Source organism: Erinaceus europaeus, chromosome 8 (genome assembly GCF_950295315.1).
Source record: "Erinaceus europaeus chromosome 8, mEriEur2.1, whole genome shotgun sequence".
Lineage (NCBI taxonomy): Eukaryota > Metazoa > Chordata > Mammalia > Eulipotyphla > Erinaceidae > Erinaceus > Erinaceus europaeus.
Window position 1 is genome coordinate 53,275,244 of NC_080169.1, and position 21,019 is coordinate 53,296,262.

The 21,019-nt window shown below is 35.1% G+C and overlaps 1 protein-coding gene across 1 annotated transcript in view; it reads left to right on the forward strand.

The window, feature by feature from the left end:
* The first annotated feature begins 2,390 nt into the window (after positions 1-2,390).
* CALCR (calcitonin receptor) overlaps positions 2,391-21,019 on the forward strand; it is a 95,446-nt gene continuing 76,817 nt past the window's right edge. Inside the window, exons 1-2 of the mRNA XM_007522495.3 lie at positions 2,391-2,453; positions 2,643-2,827. The gene's annotated coding sequence lies outside the window, so the exon portion shown is untranslated. The remainder of the gene's footprint in view (positions 2,454-2,642; positions 2,828-21,019) is intronic.

A 21,019-nucleotide genomic window follows, 5' to 3' on the forward strand; every position in this document is an offset into this window, starting at 1 on the left:
TTCATCAGCCTGAATCCTTTATGCTTATTCCACATAGGTTATATCTTTGTAACACATCCATGCCTTTTCACTCACTATATTTTAGACTTCTGTTTTGTCTAAACCACAGTTAAAGATTATGTTCCACATATCTTCAGTAATAGTTTGAAACCAAACCCACCCTACCCACAGAAATCTTGGTTTTTACAATCAGTAATATAGGAATGACCTAGGGTTAGCCTCCAGAAAAAAAAAAAAAATCCCTATTTGTCCTAGTACACAATACAGAGGACAATGGGAAAAAAGCACTCTCCACTTGGCATAACATCTCTGATTCAATGTTGTTTCTATAATTTGGGTCAAATATGTATATTTGACTCCAGCAGTTGACCATAGGAGTGACTCTAACAACTCTGATAATTCTCTGATGATTTACGTTAGAAGAGGGTAGTTATGAAAAAAAAAGCACTGAAAGATGACAGTGTCACATATTAGCAGCAACAGGCAGCTGAAATGCAAGGAACTATTAAACTTTTAATAGATAAACATCAAAGAAAGGTGTATGCATACTTATATTTTTATTTATATCTAAATCCTGAATTGAGAAGTTTTTCTGATACAGGTTTTGTTTTTGTGTTACCAGGTGTACAGTGTGAGTGTGAGGTGTGTGTGTGTGTGTGTGTGTGTGTGTGTGTGTGTGTGTGTGTGTGTGTGTGCGTGTGTATCCTTGCAAGATTTCTCTCCCAATTTCCAGCTTCCTTTCCCAGTCTTTTTTTTTTTTCCATTGCTAACATCATTCCCACTTAAATACCTGGAATAAAGATTTTGTAAAATATTTCCCTGCAATAGAGCAATGCAGTAAGGGCTTGAATACATGGTGAGTCACACCCAGCTAGGTCACCACATTAGAGGTGGCAGAGAAGGCAGGGAGGTAGCTATGAAGGGGAGAGTTTGAAACACAACCCCTGCCCCCCAGATCTAGTGGAAGAATTGTCCCTAAACTCTGTCTTCTCCTGGATTCCCTAAAATCCCCAAATGACACCAATTAAGAATTCTTGCAGCCCCCACCCCTGCAAGGGGTTCAAAATAAAAACATAGACACACGCACCTTTTGCCTATAGCAACTAATCTCTCCAGGGAAGGGATCCAAAATCAGAAGGGTTCAAGCTGCAGCCCAATTCACAGAGTGCCTCAGTTGCCTGAGTGTTAGGAGAAACTCCAACTGTCCGGGAAAGTGTGCTGTGTTGCAGTCTGGCTTTCTTCCCGTTCTATTATGTTGTTTTCATTAGTTCTTTTGCCGAACACAAAGCGCTGGTAACCTGTACAGTGAATTAACACCTTGCAGTCCCGGGGCGAGGGATGCTGCTTTCTTAGCCCAAAGCCCCTTAAGCAGAGTTAAGGGGAGGGGAAAAAAAGTGTCCGCTGCTGCTTTACTCTACCCAAAGGTGAACTTAAAGGATGAGGGTTGCGCGTCCTTGGAACCAACTTGTCCGCCTCTCAGAGCGCTCCCGCCACACTCTAGGTTGAGCCCCGCCTGGAATCAGATTGTCCTGGGCTCCTCTGGGTATCGAAGGTTTTAGAAGGGAAGAAAGAAAAATTGCAGTTCTTGACACAAAGTTTGGCACTCCAGACCTCAGTCTTCACACTTCGTCCACTCTGTGGACCCTCACAGGGGGCTAAACTGCCCACTAGCTACCCCCTAACAAGACCTTTGACCCCAGCCCCCCCCAATTCCAATCAGCGTGCCCAGTTCCCAAAAAGCTGCCCAACTCCGAAGCCAGCCAGACCCTCACTGTCCCTCTTCTTCCCTACTCTCTCTAGCTCCTAATTCACTTTTCTTTCCTCTCCCACTACAGACCCTGCTCTCCACAAGACTGGTTCAGGTGATGCTGTCCCCCAAGTGGTGGGTAAAGGAGTCAGTGGTCTTTAAAGGTGGGCTCCTTTGAAAACTCCCCTCCCTCCAGAATTTGCATCCTCCAGGGAGGGGACAGGGCTCTCTGCAAGCTGTCTCCAAGGACGAGTTAAGAATCTCGCCTAGTCCGCTCTGTCGCCCCTCCCTCCTGCGCCCCCTACTCCAAGATGTAACTGGGGGTCTCCGGTTTGCAGTGTTTACGCTGCTGCCTTTTAGTCTCCGGGACTTGAGACTTGGGCGAGCAGGTAGTAGACCAAGGCAGTAACCGCGGCTGCAGCCCCCTACTCACGGGCCGGGGGGAGAGCGGCTTAAGGAAAGGGGCTCAGATATCCCCGAGCGCTTCTCCCCCCCACCCCCTCCCTTCCGGGACCTGAGGGGGCCGATTCGGGCGGAAGGGTGCGGGGGCGGGGGCGGGGGGGGGGGCTGAAGCTCATCAATTCCGATGACACCTCCTGTTCTGCTTGGGGGAGGCGCGCAGGGGTGGGGCGGGAGCGCTGGGGAGGACTCTTAAGTCAGAAGTTTGCGCGCAGCTCACAGCTGAGCGAGGCGAGACGCTGGGAAGGTGAGCCTCCGGGACTTTGGGGAGATAGAAAACTGAGCATCCGGAAAGAACGCTGGCCTCTTAGCCTATAGCGCAAGCTGGGGCTAGCTTGAAACTCTCGGAAGGCAAACCTAAAGTGTCAGGAAATCGGGAGTGGGACTGGAGAGGGTGGGCTCCGGACTAATGCAGTGTACTCTCGCCTCTAACTAGGAAAGCCGGCCCCCCACTCTCTGGGTGGCTCGCGGACCTTCCTGGCTCGGAGAGGTGCGCAGAAACCGCGCCTCACCCTCCCGCTGACATCTCCTGTCCGGGAGATGAGCGCTGGAGTCTGAGTTCCTGAGTCCCTGGAGCCACCACCTGCGGATGTGCCTAGCTGCCCAGTGATCATATTTCAGGTAAGAAAGCTCTGGGGATAACGGGAATTTTAAGATTTGGGGTTGGGGTGTTCTCAGAGATGGTTAACAGTGGGACTGTGTCAGATACCTTTTTTTTTTTTTTAGTTGCAAAACTGCTGTTGGATTGTGATGTTTGACTTCTGATGTAGGGTCAGCTTAATCTCAGCTGCTCCCACTTTACCTTTGATTAAAGAAAAGATAGTTGTTCTGTGAGAAGTCTTATAACTTGCAGATTCATATTGAAGAGTCCTCTGATTTCTTGTGACTTTTATACTATGCTGTTCACAAAGATATTCTCTCCAAAGTTTGATTTTCCAGCTTGCCGGGTATAAAAATCAAGGGGCTGAAAGTTGTGAGTTTTTTTTTTTTTAATCCCCTAAAGGTGTTTATTTACTAACAAACATATCGGCATCTATGTGATGTGTCATGGTTGTTCTGATTATTGGAAATGAGGAGGGTGGTGAATGGGCTGCTTGTTAAGTCATGTTTTACAGAGAATTATTTTCCAACAATCATTTATGCATAGCAGCCATTCTTCACACCTATTAGGAAAAATATGTTGTGTGCATAGTTTCCAAAAGTGTCCCTTTTTTCATGATGCTATTTCCAAGTCTGGTTGAAAGACTTCAAAAAGGGTTCGAACAAATTAATTCTTCCCGGACCTTCATTTTCTTTGAGACCCAAGGAAACTTAAGCAATCAAAAATCAGCAATCTGACTAGATACTTAACTTTCAGAATTTATTTTGCAGTGATGCCAAAGTTATATCTGAAATCTGTAGTCTAGTAGTATATGGTATATGCAAGACCAAAGGCAAAGTTCCATAAGCCAATATTGGGAGTCTCTCATGATGATGGCTGTAGTTAACCCCAATCAACTCATGTATTTATTTAAAGCTATTTGTTGGAATTATTGTGTGATTGAAAGTAAAATGTTCCAAAGAATAAACTGAGCTGTGACCATGTACTTCCGGAAACTATTCTTTCAACAGCCGTGTCCACATTGGAGTGAGGCTTAAATTATAAGAAAAAAGCAAATATATTATAGATTAAAATCATTTTGTCTTCCATAAAAAAAAAGGTAGTGATATTTCAATGGTTTTAGGGCTTATAATATGGAATTTGTGATAGCATGTTGCTAGCCTACTATGTGTTCAAGTAAAATATCCAGCATTAAAAAGCCACAGTTGCTGGTTTTTGACTACTAGATATTATGAGAATATCTAAGGTGATTAGATTTGCAAAATATTTGACAGTTTAAGACAGTATTCTCAGTGGGCATGTATTTCTACTCAATATTTTAACATAACTCAAAGCATCCTTCAGCCCGGATTTGTTTTGGTTCAGTGCTTCTAATCTACAGTTAATTTTAAGAACTATAGCCACGAGAATAAAATTCAAACACATTGTAAAATGCTGTAAGATTTTCTTATTGACCACATCAACATATCAAGTGCAGTAAACATGAAATTTTTGGTATAACCTTTTTACAAAAAGCCATAGATGATCTTAGAGTTGTATTGTTGTATGATAGTTGGAGTTTAAGAAAATTAACTGATATACATACAGTTTCTATTTTCCATTTTCTTGCATTTGAGAGATTCCAAATAATGAGTGGTGATCAATAACTAAGATAGAATTTGCTTCACCCAGTTAGAGAACTGGAGCTAAATCTTGTCATCACAATGGTACAGCAATTCTGTTCTTGAGGAACTTCTTAGATTCTCTCAGTGTTGGCATGAATAAAAATATTATATATTGCTATTTATTAGGGTAAAAATGAAATGGAAATAAGATACTGGTGATATTTTCCAATGAGAGGCCAAACCAGTATTCTCAACTCAGGTAGAATTGGAATCAACGGGAGAAATTTCAAAAATAAATGGATACTCAGACCCTTAGGTCAATTAAATTAAACTATCTGAGTAAGGGGTCTGAAACTGACTTTTTTCTTTTTTCATAATTGTAATGTGCATCCATGATTGGGAACCACTGACAAAGATGGTTCCAATTGAATTTGTTAAAGACTCTTAAAACCGGAGATCTTGGTGAAATAAATATCATATGTTCTATTGTTAGTCTAATCTTTTGTTTATTTAGAAAAAAATATATATATATAACTTGCTATCCCAATTAGAAGAAAGATTATTATTTCCTGGGTGTAAATGTCTACAGCATAACAGCATCTGGGAAAAATATTTTTTTTCTCCAGAAAACAAGTTGCATTTGACTTACATAACCATGTAGAAAATGCTTCAGTAAATGTAGTTTCAAGAGATTTTGGAAAATAATGCATTATAAATCAGAATTTTATCTCATTTTTTGCTAAATTTTTTGAAACAGAAGGAAGAAGAAAATAGCACCATTCTATCTGGAACACCAACTAACATAGATGCCGACTATGTTCTAGTATCTTCACATAAGTTAATTAGTTAAAGCTTGCAGTTACCTTGTGAGGTAATAATATATTAGTCACATTATACAAATGAGAAAATTAAGGACCCCATATGTTAATAAATTTGCTCAAAGTCACAAGCCAAGGAAACTAATATGTATTTGAAACCAGTTCTTTTTCCAATTTCTACAATTCATATGCTGTAATAAAATAAATTCTTCTATATATGACTCTGTGTGTGTTATTTAAATACATCATTTAAAAAAAAGAGTTTGATTAATAGCAAAACTTCTAACATGATTTTGTTCAGGTTTTCGGCCTAGTATGCTTTCTAAGATGCCATAGTATTTGGACAAGAAATCTAACCTCTCTGTGCCTTTAATAAAGTCTTTCTAATGAGAATTAATTTATTAATCTTTCTAAAGCACTTTGGTAAGCTTCCTGGTACATAGTAGGTCCTATATAAGTGTTATTTTTAAATTTTCATTTATTCAGAATTATTTTGATTAGTCATTATGTGGCAAATATTGCATTAAGTCTGCTGTTTCATAAACAAAACAAGTCACTGTCCGCAAGAATTTTGTCTAGTAGAGAATGACCACACATAAATACTTCACTAAAGTACAATATTTTCTTCCATTTTAATTATAATTAATGACATTTTTGACAACATGTCAATGATAACAAGATGTTTCAGAGATCCATATGAGCATTAAAAAACCTTGTGGTATTATTTTTGCATTGTCACAATGGTCTTGTTTTCAATGCTAACATCAAAACACTGAAGATAATAATAACATATTATAGGCTTCACTTTATGAGTTTAGCAACCTGGTAATTTGGGAATGTTTTAAGTCTTCAAGATTTTATTTTATAAAGGAAGAATGATTAGAAATCTAATCAGAATCTATTCCTCAATATGTCTTAAGCACAATTTTCTTGAATTGGTTTTCTAAAGTGTGTTGTCTGATTGGAATGTATCTAGGGTTTTTTGGTTTTTGTTTTTTATAGAAAAATAGTTTCAGGGAAGGAAGACTGGATCAAAAAGTGCAGTTAAATGTCTGTGATACAGGGTTGGCTTGGCAAAACTATATCTTACTTTAGCCTACTGTGTTTTTTCACGGTACCTGCAACTCCTTGACACTGGCCATGATAGTATGGTACCTCCATGGTACTGATGAGAACTTAATGTCTGAAATTTTGTCATTATTCAAATAAAAGTCTTTTTTTTTAACTAAAAGAAAATATATGTACACATATATGGCACTCTTTACAAAATAATAACAGATATTCTAAATTGCCCGAGCTAGTTTTTCAGGCTTGGGAAAATGTTTCCTGGTTTGTAATCAATATTTAGCCATTAATTTCATTAAAAGTTCTATTTCTATTTCTTTTCTTCTCTCTTTTCAAGTGTCAAGGTTACTCTCAATTTCCCCATTGACATTGCATTTTTCTTGCTCTCAATATTTGTTTTTCTTAACTTAAATATTCCTTAGTCACATTCCTTAGTCATATTCCTTAGTCACATTCAGTCCCTCTGTGCTAAATTTAATATTGTATAATATAACCAGATTTATTTCCTAAAACCCATTTTGTCACCTTATTGCCATAATTATTCAGTGATTGTCTGAATAAGTGTCTCTTCAGCCCAACACATAAGACGATTCCTGATACAAACCCATTTTGTCTCTCCAAGTCAGGTAGAAAATCTTATTACTAAATCACTAATTAAAAAAAGAAAGAAAACTACAACGGCTCCCTTATTCCAATTTTGAAGCCATAGTGATGCCACAAAAATTGACTCCAGATTTAGAGTATATCCTTCACTTTTGATCTATGCCCTTGCTTTCAGTTTCAAAAACAGAATATATCTATTTCCTTAAATTTGGTAGTGTAGTGGTGGTGGTGGGATACCTCTGTATCAATAGCTCAATTGTGGAAGCTATTTTAACTGATTGCTTCCATGCAACACCAGTATTAGCCCTTGCCTTTTATTTTTCTGATAGCTGAAAATTCAACATTTCAATTTGTACTTTACTCTTCCTTTCAAGATTTATTTATCATTCTCTGTAACACATCCAACAAATTTCCATTCTTACATTTTTGCTTATTTTTAAAAATGCAGTGAATTTATACTAAATACCTATTGTGTCCTAGCTGGAAGATACTATGATAATTTGCAGTTTCTGGCTTCACAGGAACTGCAAGAAACAGACAAACCAAGAGACAATTACAAACCTACATGGTAAGTACTCTTGGTAGAGGAAAAATGGTACAAGAGACCTGGAAGCCTGGAGGAACAGCACCATAGCTGGATATCAGAGATGGTTCAGGGAGTTGACCTTAAAGGTCAATCCCAAAATGCTGGGCGCTTGTGGCAACATAATGATTTAGGGAAATCACAGATATTTTGGTTTTCCTTAGTCAAATCCACAGGGAAAATATAGCTTCGTGCCTACAGTACTAAAGGGTTTGCATTTTTATCATAAAGACAGAGGGTTATACTTTAATTGGGGACTGAATTCTGCCATTCTGGCAGATCGCTTCAGTGCATAGGAAGAATATTAAGTTGAAAAGAGAATAGATATTATTAGCAACAACAACAAAAAAAACCTGGAGTTTTACTGTAGTAACAGAGGGGAAGAACAATTCAATCCACCTCATTAGAGACTGAGGATGAAAGAAATAAATCAGGAGATTATAATAAGTAAAACCTCTATTAGATATAGTGAATGATAGAAATTTGAGGTTAGATGAATTAGGAAAAAGATATGCTAAATGATCAATGCCATGTTTCTTTCACAGATGATGAAAGAAATTTGATGTTATTCACATAACCTGGACAATGTATTTATATGGGGAAAGATGGAAAAATATTGAGAATATGATACATTTTATTTATCTATTTGGTAATGTCCAGTAAATATAGAGATGAATGGTTCACCAAGGAAAGAGCACCAGCAGTTACGTAACATAATTTCATGCTGAGGCTCTCAGGTCCTATGTTCAATATTCAGCATTGCCATAAACCAGAGCTGAGCAATGTTCTGGAAGGAAAAAAAGGGGGGGGGGAACAAAAAGGAAAAAAAAGAGAAAAGGAAAAGAAAAGGAATAAAAGTAAAGGAATGTATGCCTCAAGAGAGAATTCTGTATTAGAGATATAGATTGGGTAGACAAAGTGCGCCTATTTCAGCTAGTGGTATTATAATGGTAAGTTTCACCTATAAAGAATTTAGAAATAAAAGAAAAGGGGGGAGCAGAAAATTTTTAAAAAGAAAAGAAAAAAGGAAGAAAAATAATAAGACGAAACCTAACACAATACAGTTTGTTTAAAGGTCCAAGTGGAAAAGCATACCTGTTGACACCCCCTGACACACACACACACACAAGAAACAAGAGAAAGTATTTTCATAGAAAACTGGAGAAGAACGTTTTCCCCTAAGGAAGATGTTACCAGCAAATCAAAAGGGATAGAAATGGGGAAATAAAATAGTAGATTTAAATGAGAGCTGTTTCAGTAGTGGTTTATGTATAAGGAATACATAGGAAGTAAGGAAATAGAGACACTGACTGTATGCTATAATTGCAGTCAGTTTGACCTGTACTCCTTACTTTAACTTTCCTTTTTGTAATCTTAGGATTCTCTAAGTTTTAATTTAAATGTTGGTTCCTTCCGTTACACTTACCTGGATAAACTGTGATCTCTCCCCTTCACACCTGCAACCAATACAAAATATCACATCTGATAACTGTTTCCTTATAATTTCCAGAGATATTGTGCACACTTAATTATGTGTGTGCTTTTTTGTATGTATATAACCTTCCCTCTTATCATTAATTCATTGAAACAAATTATTTCAAGGGTGGGGGTATAGAGAATAATAGTTATGCAAAGAGAGTTTCATGCCTGAGTCTCCAAGGTCTCAGGTTCAATCCTCCCACACCACTATATGCCAGAGCTGAGCAGTGCTCTAGTAAAAAATAAAGAAATGAATAAACAAATATTATTTTAATGTCTTTATGATAAAAGTACATTGGGGGAAATCATGAAATTTATAATTCATTTATTTCAAATAAATGAAATTTATAAATCAAGAAATTTATAATGTGTGAGATTACACTCTAAAACGTTCAATATTTCAGAATTCAAATGTTTCTCAAACTGTACACTCAAAATTTTCATGGGTAAATTTTTTGCTGAAATATGCCAGTCTGGAATCACAAATTGCTCCATTTTAAACTTGTATTATAAGACTTTATGTTCCTTTTATGGTTATTTATACCTTATTTTTTTTCTTAGTTTCCTTCAGTTTTGCCCCTGTTATCTTACAATCTTATTAATCATTATTAAATGATAAATTAAATAATTAATACATTTTTTGAAAAGGACATAGTCATTGTTTATCCTGCACAGCAGTCCTTCTCTTTACTCTTAATGAGATGAAATAAAACTTACCTAAGTGTAGCCAGAAATATGGTGCTTTATACTCCAGAAATGATATTCGCCACATTGAGATTTAGTATTTTACCTCCTTTAAGGTATTAACTAGCTCTTGTTCCAGAGATTTCAGCCCCTCCTTTCTGGTACTTCCTGCAAATCAATAATCCATTCACATTTTGACCTTCTTAAACCCACATTCTTAATTCTAACTTTAACTGGTGTTGGCTTTGCTAAGCCTACTCTGTTTTCTTTAGTGAGCATTTAAAATAACTTAATATTCAGAACTGGCATTCAGTTACTGCATACATAACTGTCTTCCTCTGGCCCCTTTACAATGTTTAGGTCACAATTCCTACTTCTCTCATTTCTGAAGCTGATTTAAGTGACATTTTATACCTCTGTAGCTGAGGATGAAGGGAGGGTGAAACTTTCTTTGTCATCCCAGTATTAATAGGAATCCTGGAGTTTATTAATTCTATTAATTGTTTGAATAATTAGTCTTCAGTGATTTTATACCTCCTATATTTTAAGGATATAAGTAAATTTATAACATGCTATAATCCTTTGAGCAAACTGTGATCTGGATATAGCAGTGCTTTGTTATTTCTCATTATAATCTCATGGAGTGTTATCAAACCCATTTCATAGGTGAGAAGACAAAGTTTCAGAAGGATTACTTGACCTTCCAAAATTCACATCTGTGAAGTTCTAAAGCTAGACCTCTTATCTAAATTTGCCATATGTTGAAAGACTGGGCTCATTCTATCACTTCAGACAAATGACATTTTCATGATTACTTAGAGGTCTTTTATTATAATGAGCATATACATGCATAGATACCTATATGTGTATATGATTATTAACTGTCTTAAATGACTAGTGTTATTAAGGAACAGATGGAATCAGGAACCCATCTCCAAAGTCACTCATTATAGAGACTCCCCAACCCTGAGAGGCTGCAGAATCTGGGGCTACAAGTATAATCATAGCCCAACTGTTTGAAATTGTCTAGAATAACATATATATATATATATATATATATATATATATATATATATATATATACTGTATGTAAAAATGAGCATTACGAGTAGTGATACACAGAAGCTGAAACTTTTTTACATCAATGAACATGTAAAATATAATTCCTTCGGGTTTTAGTTTTATATGTATGACCCAAGTCTATTTCTATTAGTAGACATCGCATGAATTTATTGTAAATGTATACAAATTAGATGTCAACCAAATGGGACACCTATGTTTTACTCTTTCTTAGAATCCCACAGTAACAGCACTTATCACAGGTCTATAAAAGGACAATAAATACCTTTTCGGTAATTTTTAAAGAAAATTTCTGCTGTTTGAGGAAATTTCTTTTCAACTGGGGTTATTTGTAAAATCAATTCAGGCAGCAAGGGGAAAAAGGAAGGAAAACGGAACAGTTGCCAAATTTAAAGTATGCTGTCTCAAATATTAATTAACCCACTTTTCAGCATAATTATTTGCTTTTCTAACCTTAGATATGATGGACAGAAGTCTTACAAACATGGGGTTGTTGTAAAAAGTGTGGGCATGGGAGCTGGGCGGTAGCGCAGCGGGTTAAGCAAACGTGGCAAAAAGTGCAAGGACCGGCATAGGGATCCCAGTTCGAGCCACCTGCTCCCCACCTGCAGGGGAGTCGCTTCACAGGCAGCGAAGCAGGTCTGCAGGTGTTTATCTTTCTCTCCCCCTCTCTGTCTTCCCCTCCTCTCTCCATTTCTCTCTGTCCTATCCAATGACATAAATAACAACAACAATAATAACTACAAAAAAAAAGTGTGGGTGTTTATGGACATTGAAATGGGGGTCTCTTGCACACAAAATTCAAACAAGTTCATGACACAGAGAACACAATAATGCAAATTGCTTTAGCACCTCATTCCCTGAGCCTACAACAGGGTTAAAAGGTCAGGACAATATTAGAGCACTTTTTCATTCCTAACATCATATAGACTGCAAAGATGGCATTAAGACAAAAATCCTAGCAAAGTAGTGTACAGTTGTTGTTGCTTGAGGGCCAATTCAAGAAAAAAAAAAGAATTTACTGTTTTTTTCCCATTCAAAATGAAAATAATTGCATTGCATCCCATGAAGAAAGCATATATTTCTTCTTAGCTACTCAAATATTAATATTTGAAGAATAGTAACTTGAAATCGGCAAATATAAAAACTGAAAGTCACTTTGAGCAGCATTTTAATTTGTGAAAGGGGTATTTCTTGTATATAAAGTGATGCTATATATTTTCTTGGTAACTAATGTTTTACCCTCATTATTAAACAGACACTCTGTGTGTTATTAAAGTGAATGAGATAAAGATAATGTATCTTGCCACTAATAAGTGGCAATGCTGCCATAGAACTGCAGCCTTTTAACTCCAAATACAGTGCTCTCACAACCACCACAGCTACAGAGTTGCAGGAAACATGCAGGCACATATTATATGTCAAAGGAACATTATTGTTAGCTCTGTACAAAAACTGAAACTTTTGCACAGCAATGGAAATGTGTATTGTCATATAGATTTTCTAAGGTTTTAGTATTTCATGTCTGGCCCAAATCTGTTTTATTAAGTAGACATCACATGGATGGATTATAAATATTTAGGGTTTGGGTATCAGTCATACATGATTATTGACAGAAAATATTTGCATAGATATATTTACAAATTACAACTGGAAGAGTTAAACATATAAATAACAATGTCCCTAAACTATATTGCATCAAAAGCAGAGTCTACCTCTGATGGCCCCTCTTTTGTTAGGTCTCAGTGCCTATCTTCTGTGTTCCCACTTAAGTCTAGAGCCTCTTTTGCTAAGGGAAAATCCTGTTATTTGGAGATTTCCCACCATCTCCCCATCCACTGCTTTTCCCCCACCCAATTACTTTTCTTCTATCATATTTTTATATGCCCTGCCTTTATGGACAATGTAGTAGTGAAATAAGCCCATGTCCCCTTCAGGGGGAAAAAAGATATTATCATACATTTATGAGGTGATTCCTGGATGTAGCTCTTCCTGATATCTCTTTGGTCAAATCAACTTGGATCTTTATTTCAAAATGTGAAGCCTTAAATTACAACTAAGCGTACTAAGATCTGTGAAAAGTCTGCTTTGTTGTTTGCCTACCAGCAGCCACTGCCATTTCTCTCTAGCACCATGCAATTAGCTTCCTAGCTGGCTGGCTCACTAGTCCTTCCACCCCTTCCCTAGATATTCTCTGCTCAGCACACAGAGTGAGCTCCTAAAATGTAAATCAGGTGAGGTCTGTCCTCTGCTCATAGAGGAAAATTTCTGAAAGTTATTGACAACAAATTTTAAGGAGTGATACAAGTGAAATTGGAGAGATGGTCTCTTCTGATTATTTTCAGATCCTCCCTTAGACTTTTCACAATGGGATTGACAGTCTGATGTCTTGTCCCTGAGTGGAGATGAGTTGAATGCTAACTAAAGCATATCACCTGTAAACCCCTAAAACTTAATTTTTATATCTGTTTATTCTGTCTAAATCTTTGAGGATAAAGGGGTTTTTGATGCTGTTGGTAATCAAATCACTTTTATAAATTAGTATAACTGTGTTTATTGCTCATGACCTCTGTTGAATCTGAAACTTTTTCGCAGTCACAGTTGTTCCCTAGCTACCAATTGCCTATATATAAAGACAGGACACTTATAAGTATTAGTAAAGTGGTAACAGATTTTGAATAAATTATTTGCTAAATGAGAATTTTAAATAAATTTTTCAAGTACTAATATACAAACTAGCTGAAAGAAGTATGTCATGTCATTATAATTTCTTTGTATTATGCACATTCTCAAAAATTAAGTGATAGTGTCAGGGCTGACCCAACCCAATGTAACTGTAACTAAACTAAATCTGAAATTTGATTAGTATCTGGCTACTAAACAAAACAAAACAACAACTTTTTAAAGAAATGTATATTTTAAAGACTTTCGGGGACACTGACTGTACTGATTAAAAATAAATGATTAAATCTAAATGATTAGACCTAAAAGGCTGATTAAAATATTTCACTGTTGATGATAATAGTAGCCAACACTTACATAATAGCACTTACTCTAAGCTAGTAATGCTCTAAACCTTTTATAGATATTAATGTATTTCACTTTCACAGTGACTCTTTAAGGTAGGTTCTAATTACTAACCTTTTTATACTCTTGAAACACAAGCACAGAGAGGTAAGTAACCTAAAGAAGGAGACCTGATTCCAGCAAGTAAGTAAATCCTAAACAGAAAATGTGCTTATTGTGGTCTGGGAGGTGGCGCAGTGGATAAGGCTTTGGTCTCTCAAGCATGAGGTCCCAAGTTCAATCCCCGGCAGCACATGTACCAGAATGATGTCTGGTTCTTTCTCTCTCTCTCTCCTGTCATTTCTCATGAATAAATAAATAAAACTTGAAAAGAAAACCAACCTTAAAAAAAAAAAAAAGAAAATGTGCTTATTAAAAATTTATGTTAAAAGTTTAACAGCCAAAATTGTGTTAACACAATGTAAAATATCTTCCAGTTTTGCATTTTTTGCATATCTCTCAATAGTAGATCAATGAATTTCTCTCCTATTCTGAGAAAAGTAAAGGAATTAAATGGTGGTTTTCATTGTCATGGGATATACTCATACTAATAGTATTCCACTGTGCCTTGTGGTTCACAAGAAAGAGAAATTGTGCTTTATCAAGCTAACTCCTCGTTCATTTAAAGACAAACCAACAAATAAAAAAGTCAAATTCAAAAATTTAATATACTTTTATTATTTAAAAAGGTGCAATTTCTACTTATAAAATGCAAAATACAACTTCTAGTAAAATATAGTTTTAAAATAAGTGATTCAAAACTGAATTTTGATCACTTACATGAAAATTAGTCAGAAACCTGTGATACATGTGGTTTTAATGATGTGGAGGGAAAAAAAAGTGATCTAAAAATGGCAAGTAAAAATATGTTGTAGTTTAATTAGTCTAAAAATGGTCAAGTTTCCTATTTACTCACTTGGAAATGATAAACTTCCCAAGATCTATTTTGGAGCATGGCAACTCTTTTCCACGTGTTCTAAGTGGTCTCATTTCCCTATACAGTGCCTACACTGGCACTCTATGTACTTGTGCAACAGGAGAAATCTGTTCAGATACCCAAAGGAAAATCTATGTGTACTTCCATGTTCAGCCTGCTCAGTCTTTCGCAATTGATATTTTATTTACCATCTCTGTCACCTTTTTAATTTATTTACCATGTGTGCAATCATTTTTCTCATCATTTACTGTTTTGTTTATATTTCATCCTCTAGTTCAATCTAGACTTTTCTCCCCTTTCACTGTTAACACCCATTTTAAAAATAGTAAAATTAAAAAATGGAAAACATGTCCTAGGGATATTTCATAGGATACTGTTCTAGAACCTAACTGCTTTATATTAGATTATCCAATTGCCCTGTGAGTCAAGTCATTTTCCCTTCTGTAGATTATCATTTTAGAGGCAAGAGAATGAATACACTGACAAAAAAAAGAAAAATTTTACCCTCCAAAGTTATATGAAAGTGTAATAAAATTCATGGAGGGAAATAGAAAAGAAAATGTATGTATAGCACAGGGAAATTTTGTTTTGCTTTATTTCGATTTAGTTGGAAGAGAAAATCTAATCATTAATTGACAGGAAATTATCTACTAAAGACGCCAAAGACTCAAGACTGTTTGTCTTTGTTTACCTACAAATAGTAAAGAATGCTGTTTATATTACTCTCAGTAGTGCAAAATATCCTCTTAGGAGAAAAGAAAGCAATTTATCTTTAATACAGATGCTTAACCTTTAAAACTTTTGAAGATTATCAACATACCTGATGCCCTCAGACAGATAAAGGAGTCAAATCAATTTAGTAAAAGCCAACATTTTCATAAAATTGTATTATAAAATTTATTGAAATACTCCCTAAATTTTTCCAAACCATAAAGTCAAAGACTAGTACAGCTTACAAATTTTGGACAGTTATAATACATAGTAGTATATCTCTGAGGATAGCATACTGAACCTGAAAAGCTGACATATCCCATTTCCTTTTACCCATCTCTACTGATTCAAGAGGCATTTAAGGTGTACTTAGTTGTTTGATATTTCCAGTATGTACCACTTCTTAGCATAGAGAGAAAATATATTTGAGTTCAGTTCTTATACTTATTACAGATTTCCACCTGAATGATTTCACATAAAGCCATTAGTGTTAATATGCCAAATTTTGGCAATAAAAACTGTCTCTTGTCATTAATTTTACTTTCATGTTTCCATCCCAGTCTTCATCAGATTCTCATGTCTTGATCATGCTTATTTATGTTAGTCTATAATCTATTTGGATACTTGAAGAACTTTCAAAATAGTAGAATTTCTCCTTCTCATGTTCCCTTATTCTTGCTCGTGTAAGTTTTATATTGATAAAACAGCTCTAATCACATGTTTTGCGGGAAATGGTTAATCCAGAACCATACTTAGATGCATATGGAAACTTTCAATTTGGATTATTAAAATTCTGTATGAGAAGGAAAATAAGATATTTTATGTTGAGGGGTAAAGACTACAGCAAGACTAAGTTTATTGCTCTTTTGAACTTCCCTACTGCCTAGGCTCCTCCAGCTGAGCAGTGTTCACCTCACACTAATTATAAGAAAGGTTCAAGACTTATTTATAACCACTATAGTGACTAGTGGCTATTATTTATGGGACAATAACATTTTATGTGATACCCTGAACTATCCATATTGCTAGACATGATGGATAGATAACAGATAGATAGTAGATAAATAGATATATAAACAGGTGAAGAATCAAGGTTAGTTGATCTTAACATAATTCTCTGTTTCTAAACTGGAGTATTTTTGTTATAAAATCATCTCTTTTTTCATTCATATTCACAACTGCTTGAAGCAAAGCTCCAAAATAGATATTATTGAGATGTTAAATGATAGCTATATTTGTATTTTGCTCTTAAGAGTTCTCAGTATACTTGTTTAATATCAGTGAAAACTTATCCATGGTAATTTGTTGATGAAACTGCTTTCAACTACATCCAGAATTTTAAGTGATAAATTAATGGAACACGTACATTTTTAGGTATATATATATAATAAAGGAGTTGGCTGGAACTTGATATAGTGTGAAGTGGGGCACCCAAGAGAGGCTTAGAATAGCAAAGGACAGTCTGATAACTGTGAATGTATTGGTAAGTAGAGAGGGTAGATAACAGGGAACAATAATAACTGCTTACTGAGATATAACAATTTATGCACAAACATTATTTTATTTACATTCCATAATCCTGTAAACTGAATGTTTTTATGTTCATTTCACAGATGGGGAAACTTAAACACAAAGAAATTAAATAAAAAATAAAGGGATAAAATGATTACAAATTTTGATGACTCCATCTATAAACTAACTTTGTTAAAGATCTACCATATTGATTTTCAATTCATTTATTAATCATTAGGGTTATTGTTATACCTACTTTGCTTCCAGCAAATAAAAGGGCTAGAAACTTAAAGAAATAAGATATAACTAAAATCAAAAATAAGACTTAATTATCACACAACCTAATAACAAAGTCTTTGGTTTGACTTGCTATCCTATACCATTAAATGCAGTGTTTGCATTCTTACTCATGGCTGCTGTTCAGTTTGTGGGTCTTTTTTTAGGGCCCCACGTGGACCTTAGTCCAAAATAGTGGTTCTCAAATGTGATCTGATGACCATGCTGATCTATGATGGAATTTCACTGTCTGGCAATAAAATTAAAAAAAAAAAAAAGATTAAAGATGATTTTTAGGGTTTCTCCTACCACCTTATTTATTCAATTTAAAACTGAACTTTTCTCAGAGATTATATTTTTCCTTTCAGGAGAAAAAATATACATTTTTCCTCATATAAAGATAATGATAATAATGGTTTAAAATATTATTTATTTAAAATTACAAATTTGCCAACCCTATTCCCTCTATTAGGGATAATGGCAAAGAAGTTACATTTATTAAAAACATTTAAAATTTGTGCTCTTCTGACAAAGGAAAAGAATGCCGTTGGAGGATGAAAGCTGATAAAACGAACAAAAGTTTACACAAAGCAAACTTAACAATTTGCCCATGTGCTAGCAAATACTTCATAGCTTTTGAAGAATGTTCATGTAAGTAGGTTAACTGAAAAGAAACTGTGCCAGTGTGTACATATACATTAATACACTAGCACATTCTGTAAAGTACCTTTGCTTTAATTGAGTTGTGTCCCCACCATCTAGAAAGTGTTTCACAATCAGTGTTCTGTCTGATCTGTACCCAGCACTTGCTGCACAAATGCTACTGTAACAGGAAGGCTGCTGTCTTTAGAGTACAACAGGATAAACTACCTATTTATATTGTTTGGCTTCTCTCAGGTTTAGTTTCCATTAAGTTATAGCTTCTATATTAAAAGAAAAATTCTCAAATTAAAAAATAAAGTAATAAAATGCTGAGTGTGGTGCAAGGATTACAGTAGTCAATAACTGCTGTTATAATTAATATGCTCTTTGTTTTAATAGTGAATAAACTTCAGATTAACTAGTTCACCTATTTAAGTGGTGGAGTTGAGGCATAGACTCAGTCCTATCTATATCCCAAAACTTCTTTTGGGTACCCTTTACCCACAATTCTATGTAAATCTCTACCCCCCATCTTACTGTCCTGCATTTCAACTCTAGCAATAGTAAGAGCATAAGAAATCCTTTTAATTTAAATGTGTCTCCATTATTCTGTAGATTTTTGTTTTAAATGATACTGCCTATATGGACACAGAAGAAAATTATCTGTAGCAAAATCAGATGAAATATAAAATGATTTATTGCTCACATCCATCCAATAAAAATAACAATAAAATGCAAGTAGGTGTAGAAATTGTTAAAAAAAAATCACCAAATGATATAAAAATTAAGACCCTGAAGTGCATAAAGGAGTCAGTCACTGGAGGTTGTCATTCTAATGGGAAGATAACATTTGAAAGTGGACACATAATTTTTTATCTATAAAAGAGACCCCGTTTTGTGACTAGGCATACCAACAAATATATTTCCCTAAATTACAGACACTGAGAGTCCATGTTGTGTTTGTTTGTTTTTTATTTAAAACATCTGGACTATCTTCATCTCTCTAGGAAAGAACGTGGTTTTAATTGTCAGTGGGAGATTAGAAAAAGTGGGTACCTTACTGATTATTGAGGCAAAAGCTTTGTTTGCATTATAATCTTAAAAGTAAAAAGTTCCTGTCTGTTTAAAAAGAAAGGAGAAGTCTTAGATGTTTCGGTTCTCAGAGGAAACAAATGAGGAAGGAAAAGTCAATTCTTTTTCTTTTCTTTCAGAGGGGTATTCTCTTAAATATAGCATACTCTGATTTTAAGTTCTATCCCTCGCTTTAAGTTCAGTGTATCTTTGAACCTTAAACACTTGTTTCTAAAATATTCAGAAACAGGTGTATATTTAATGTACACTCTAATGTGAAAAATGAATGTCTTGAGTTTAAAGAATATAATAGTTATAAATTATCCTATCTTCCTGTGATTTAAGATGTGAATGTCTAGCAAAGAGGTTTGTTATGTGATGTGTCAGCTACTAGACAGGAAAGATAACAAGACTGGTTGTCCAAAGGGAAGTAAAAGTTACACAAGAAACAGGGGTGTCAGTGAGAATGTGAGCAGGAGATAATATTTGAGCACTTCATTTACTATATTGGCATATGATGTTTTAAAGATATCCAAATCCCAGAATATTTCTTCAAATATTAGCTCTTGTTCATTAAAAATAATTTATAATTTCAAGTACCCAAGCATTTTGTCAATAATTCGTCAAGACTCCTTATAGTAACATGGGAAGAGAGTCAAAACATTCAGCATTACAGGTTTATTTCATGTAATGGAAATGTTGAATAAAAAAACTGACTTATAAATAAATCTTCTTTATTACCTATAAAAAGGCAAAGACTTTGCTACATGATACATAAAAGCAAAGTGTGAGACTTTGTGTTGCTTCTATTCTCAACACTTTCCTCCTTTTATAAAACATCTTTTTTTTTTGAGGCCAGCTTGCTTAATATTCTCTTTTTCAGCAAGTTTCAAGTGCACATTTCAGTCACTGTCTACATATCTAAGATTTTCTTTTCTTCCACTACTTGCTTTCTTTCCATTATTTCTCAGTTCCCTTCACAGTAAGTACTGGGCACATATTCTATGCATACACTGCCCTAAAAAATTATAAACACTGTATGGTCTCTAAGACTCAAGATAAGCCTCTTAATATCCTCATTTAAATACAAAGGTCTGAGGGTCAGAGGCTTGTAAAGTATGAGTCATCTAATAAGAAAGGAGCAAAACTAGCATTTAAGTTTAGATATCCCTGAATCCAGAGATTAAATTTTAAATACAAATTAGAAACATTTCTGTAAATTCAGAAGACCAAGGAAAAAGAATCAACTTTTTTTTTTAGAATATGAAAAGTTTATAAATTTGTGGAGTATGAACCAAATGAGCAGGCTTTATAAAAGTATAAAAAGTCTTATAATGCTTATAGAAAAGCAGGCTTTTTCATATTACTTGTCAAATTACAAGTATTCATGTGTTTTAGCCCGACATTTCTACTTACAGGGTTTTTTTCTGTAAATATCCCATGGTGCCCCTAAAACCTTCCTTCTAGTAATATGTGTAATACTTCAGAGATGGGCACTCCCTAAACACCAAACAATATGGGAATTGCTAATGTATTGTAGTACACCCCACAGTGGAATATATAATATAGCTATTAAAAAGATGAATCCCACCTATATGTACTGGATCAGGGGAGATAGCATAGTAGTTATACAAAAGACTTTCATACTAGAGTCACCAAAATGCTAAATTCAATCCTTGATACCACTGTAAACCAGAGCTAAGCACTGCTCTGGTAAAAGAAAAAAAAATCTTTACTAAGAAAAACAAAGTTTGTGGATAACATTAACAGAAGATTAAACAGGTCCTATTTACAAATCCACACATTCTATGCATAGCTTATGTGTTCAAAAATATCTATAACAATAAGCTTCAAATTGTTAACTGTCTATATTTCTGAGGGTTATGTCAGAAAAATGGGAGAGTTATGAAAGGAAATTTTCTTAATCTTTATTTATTGAATAGAGACAGCCAGAAATCAAGAGGGAAGGGGGTGATAGAGAGGAAGAGAGGCAGAGAGACACCTGCAGCACTGCCTCACCACTCTCAAAGCTTTCCCCTGCAGGTGGGGACTGGGGGCTTGAACCCGGGTCCTTGCACATT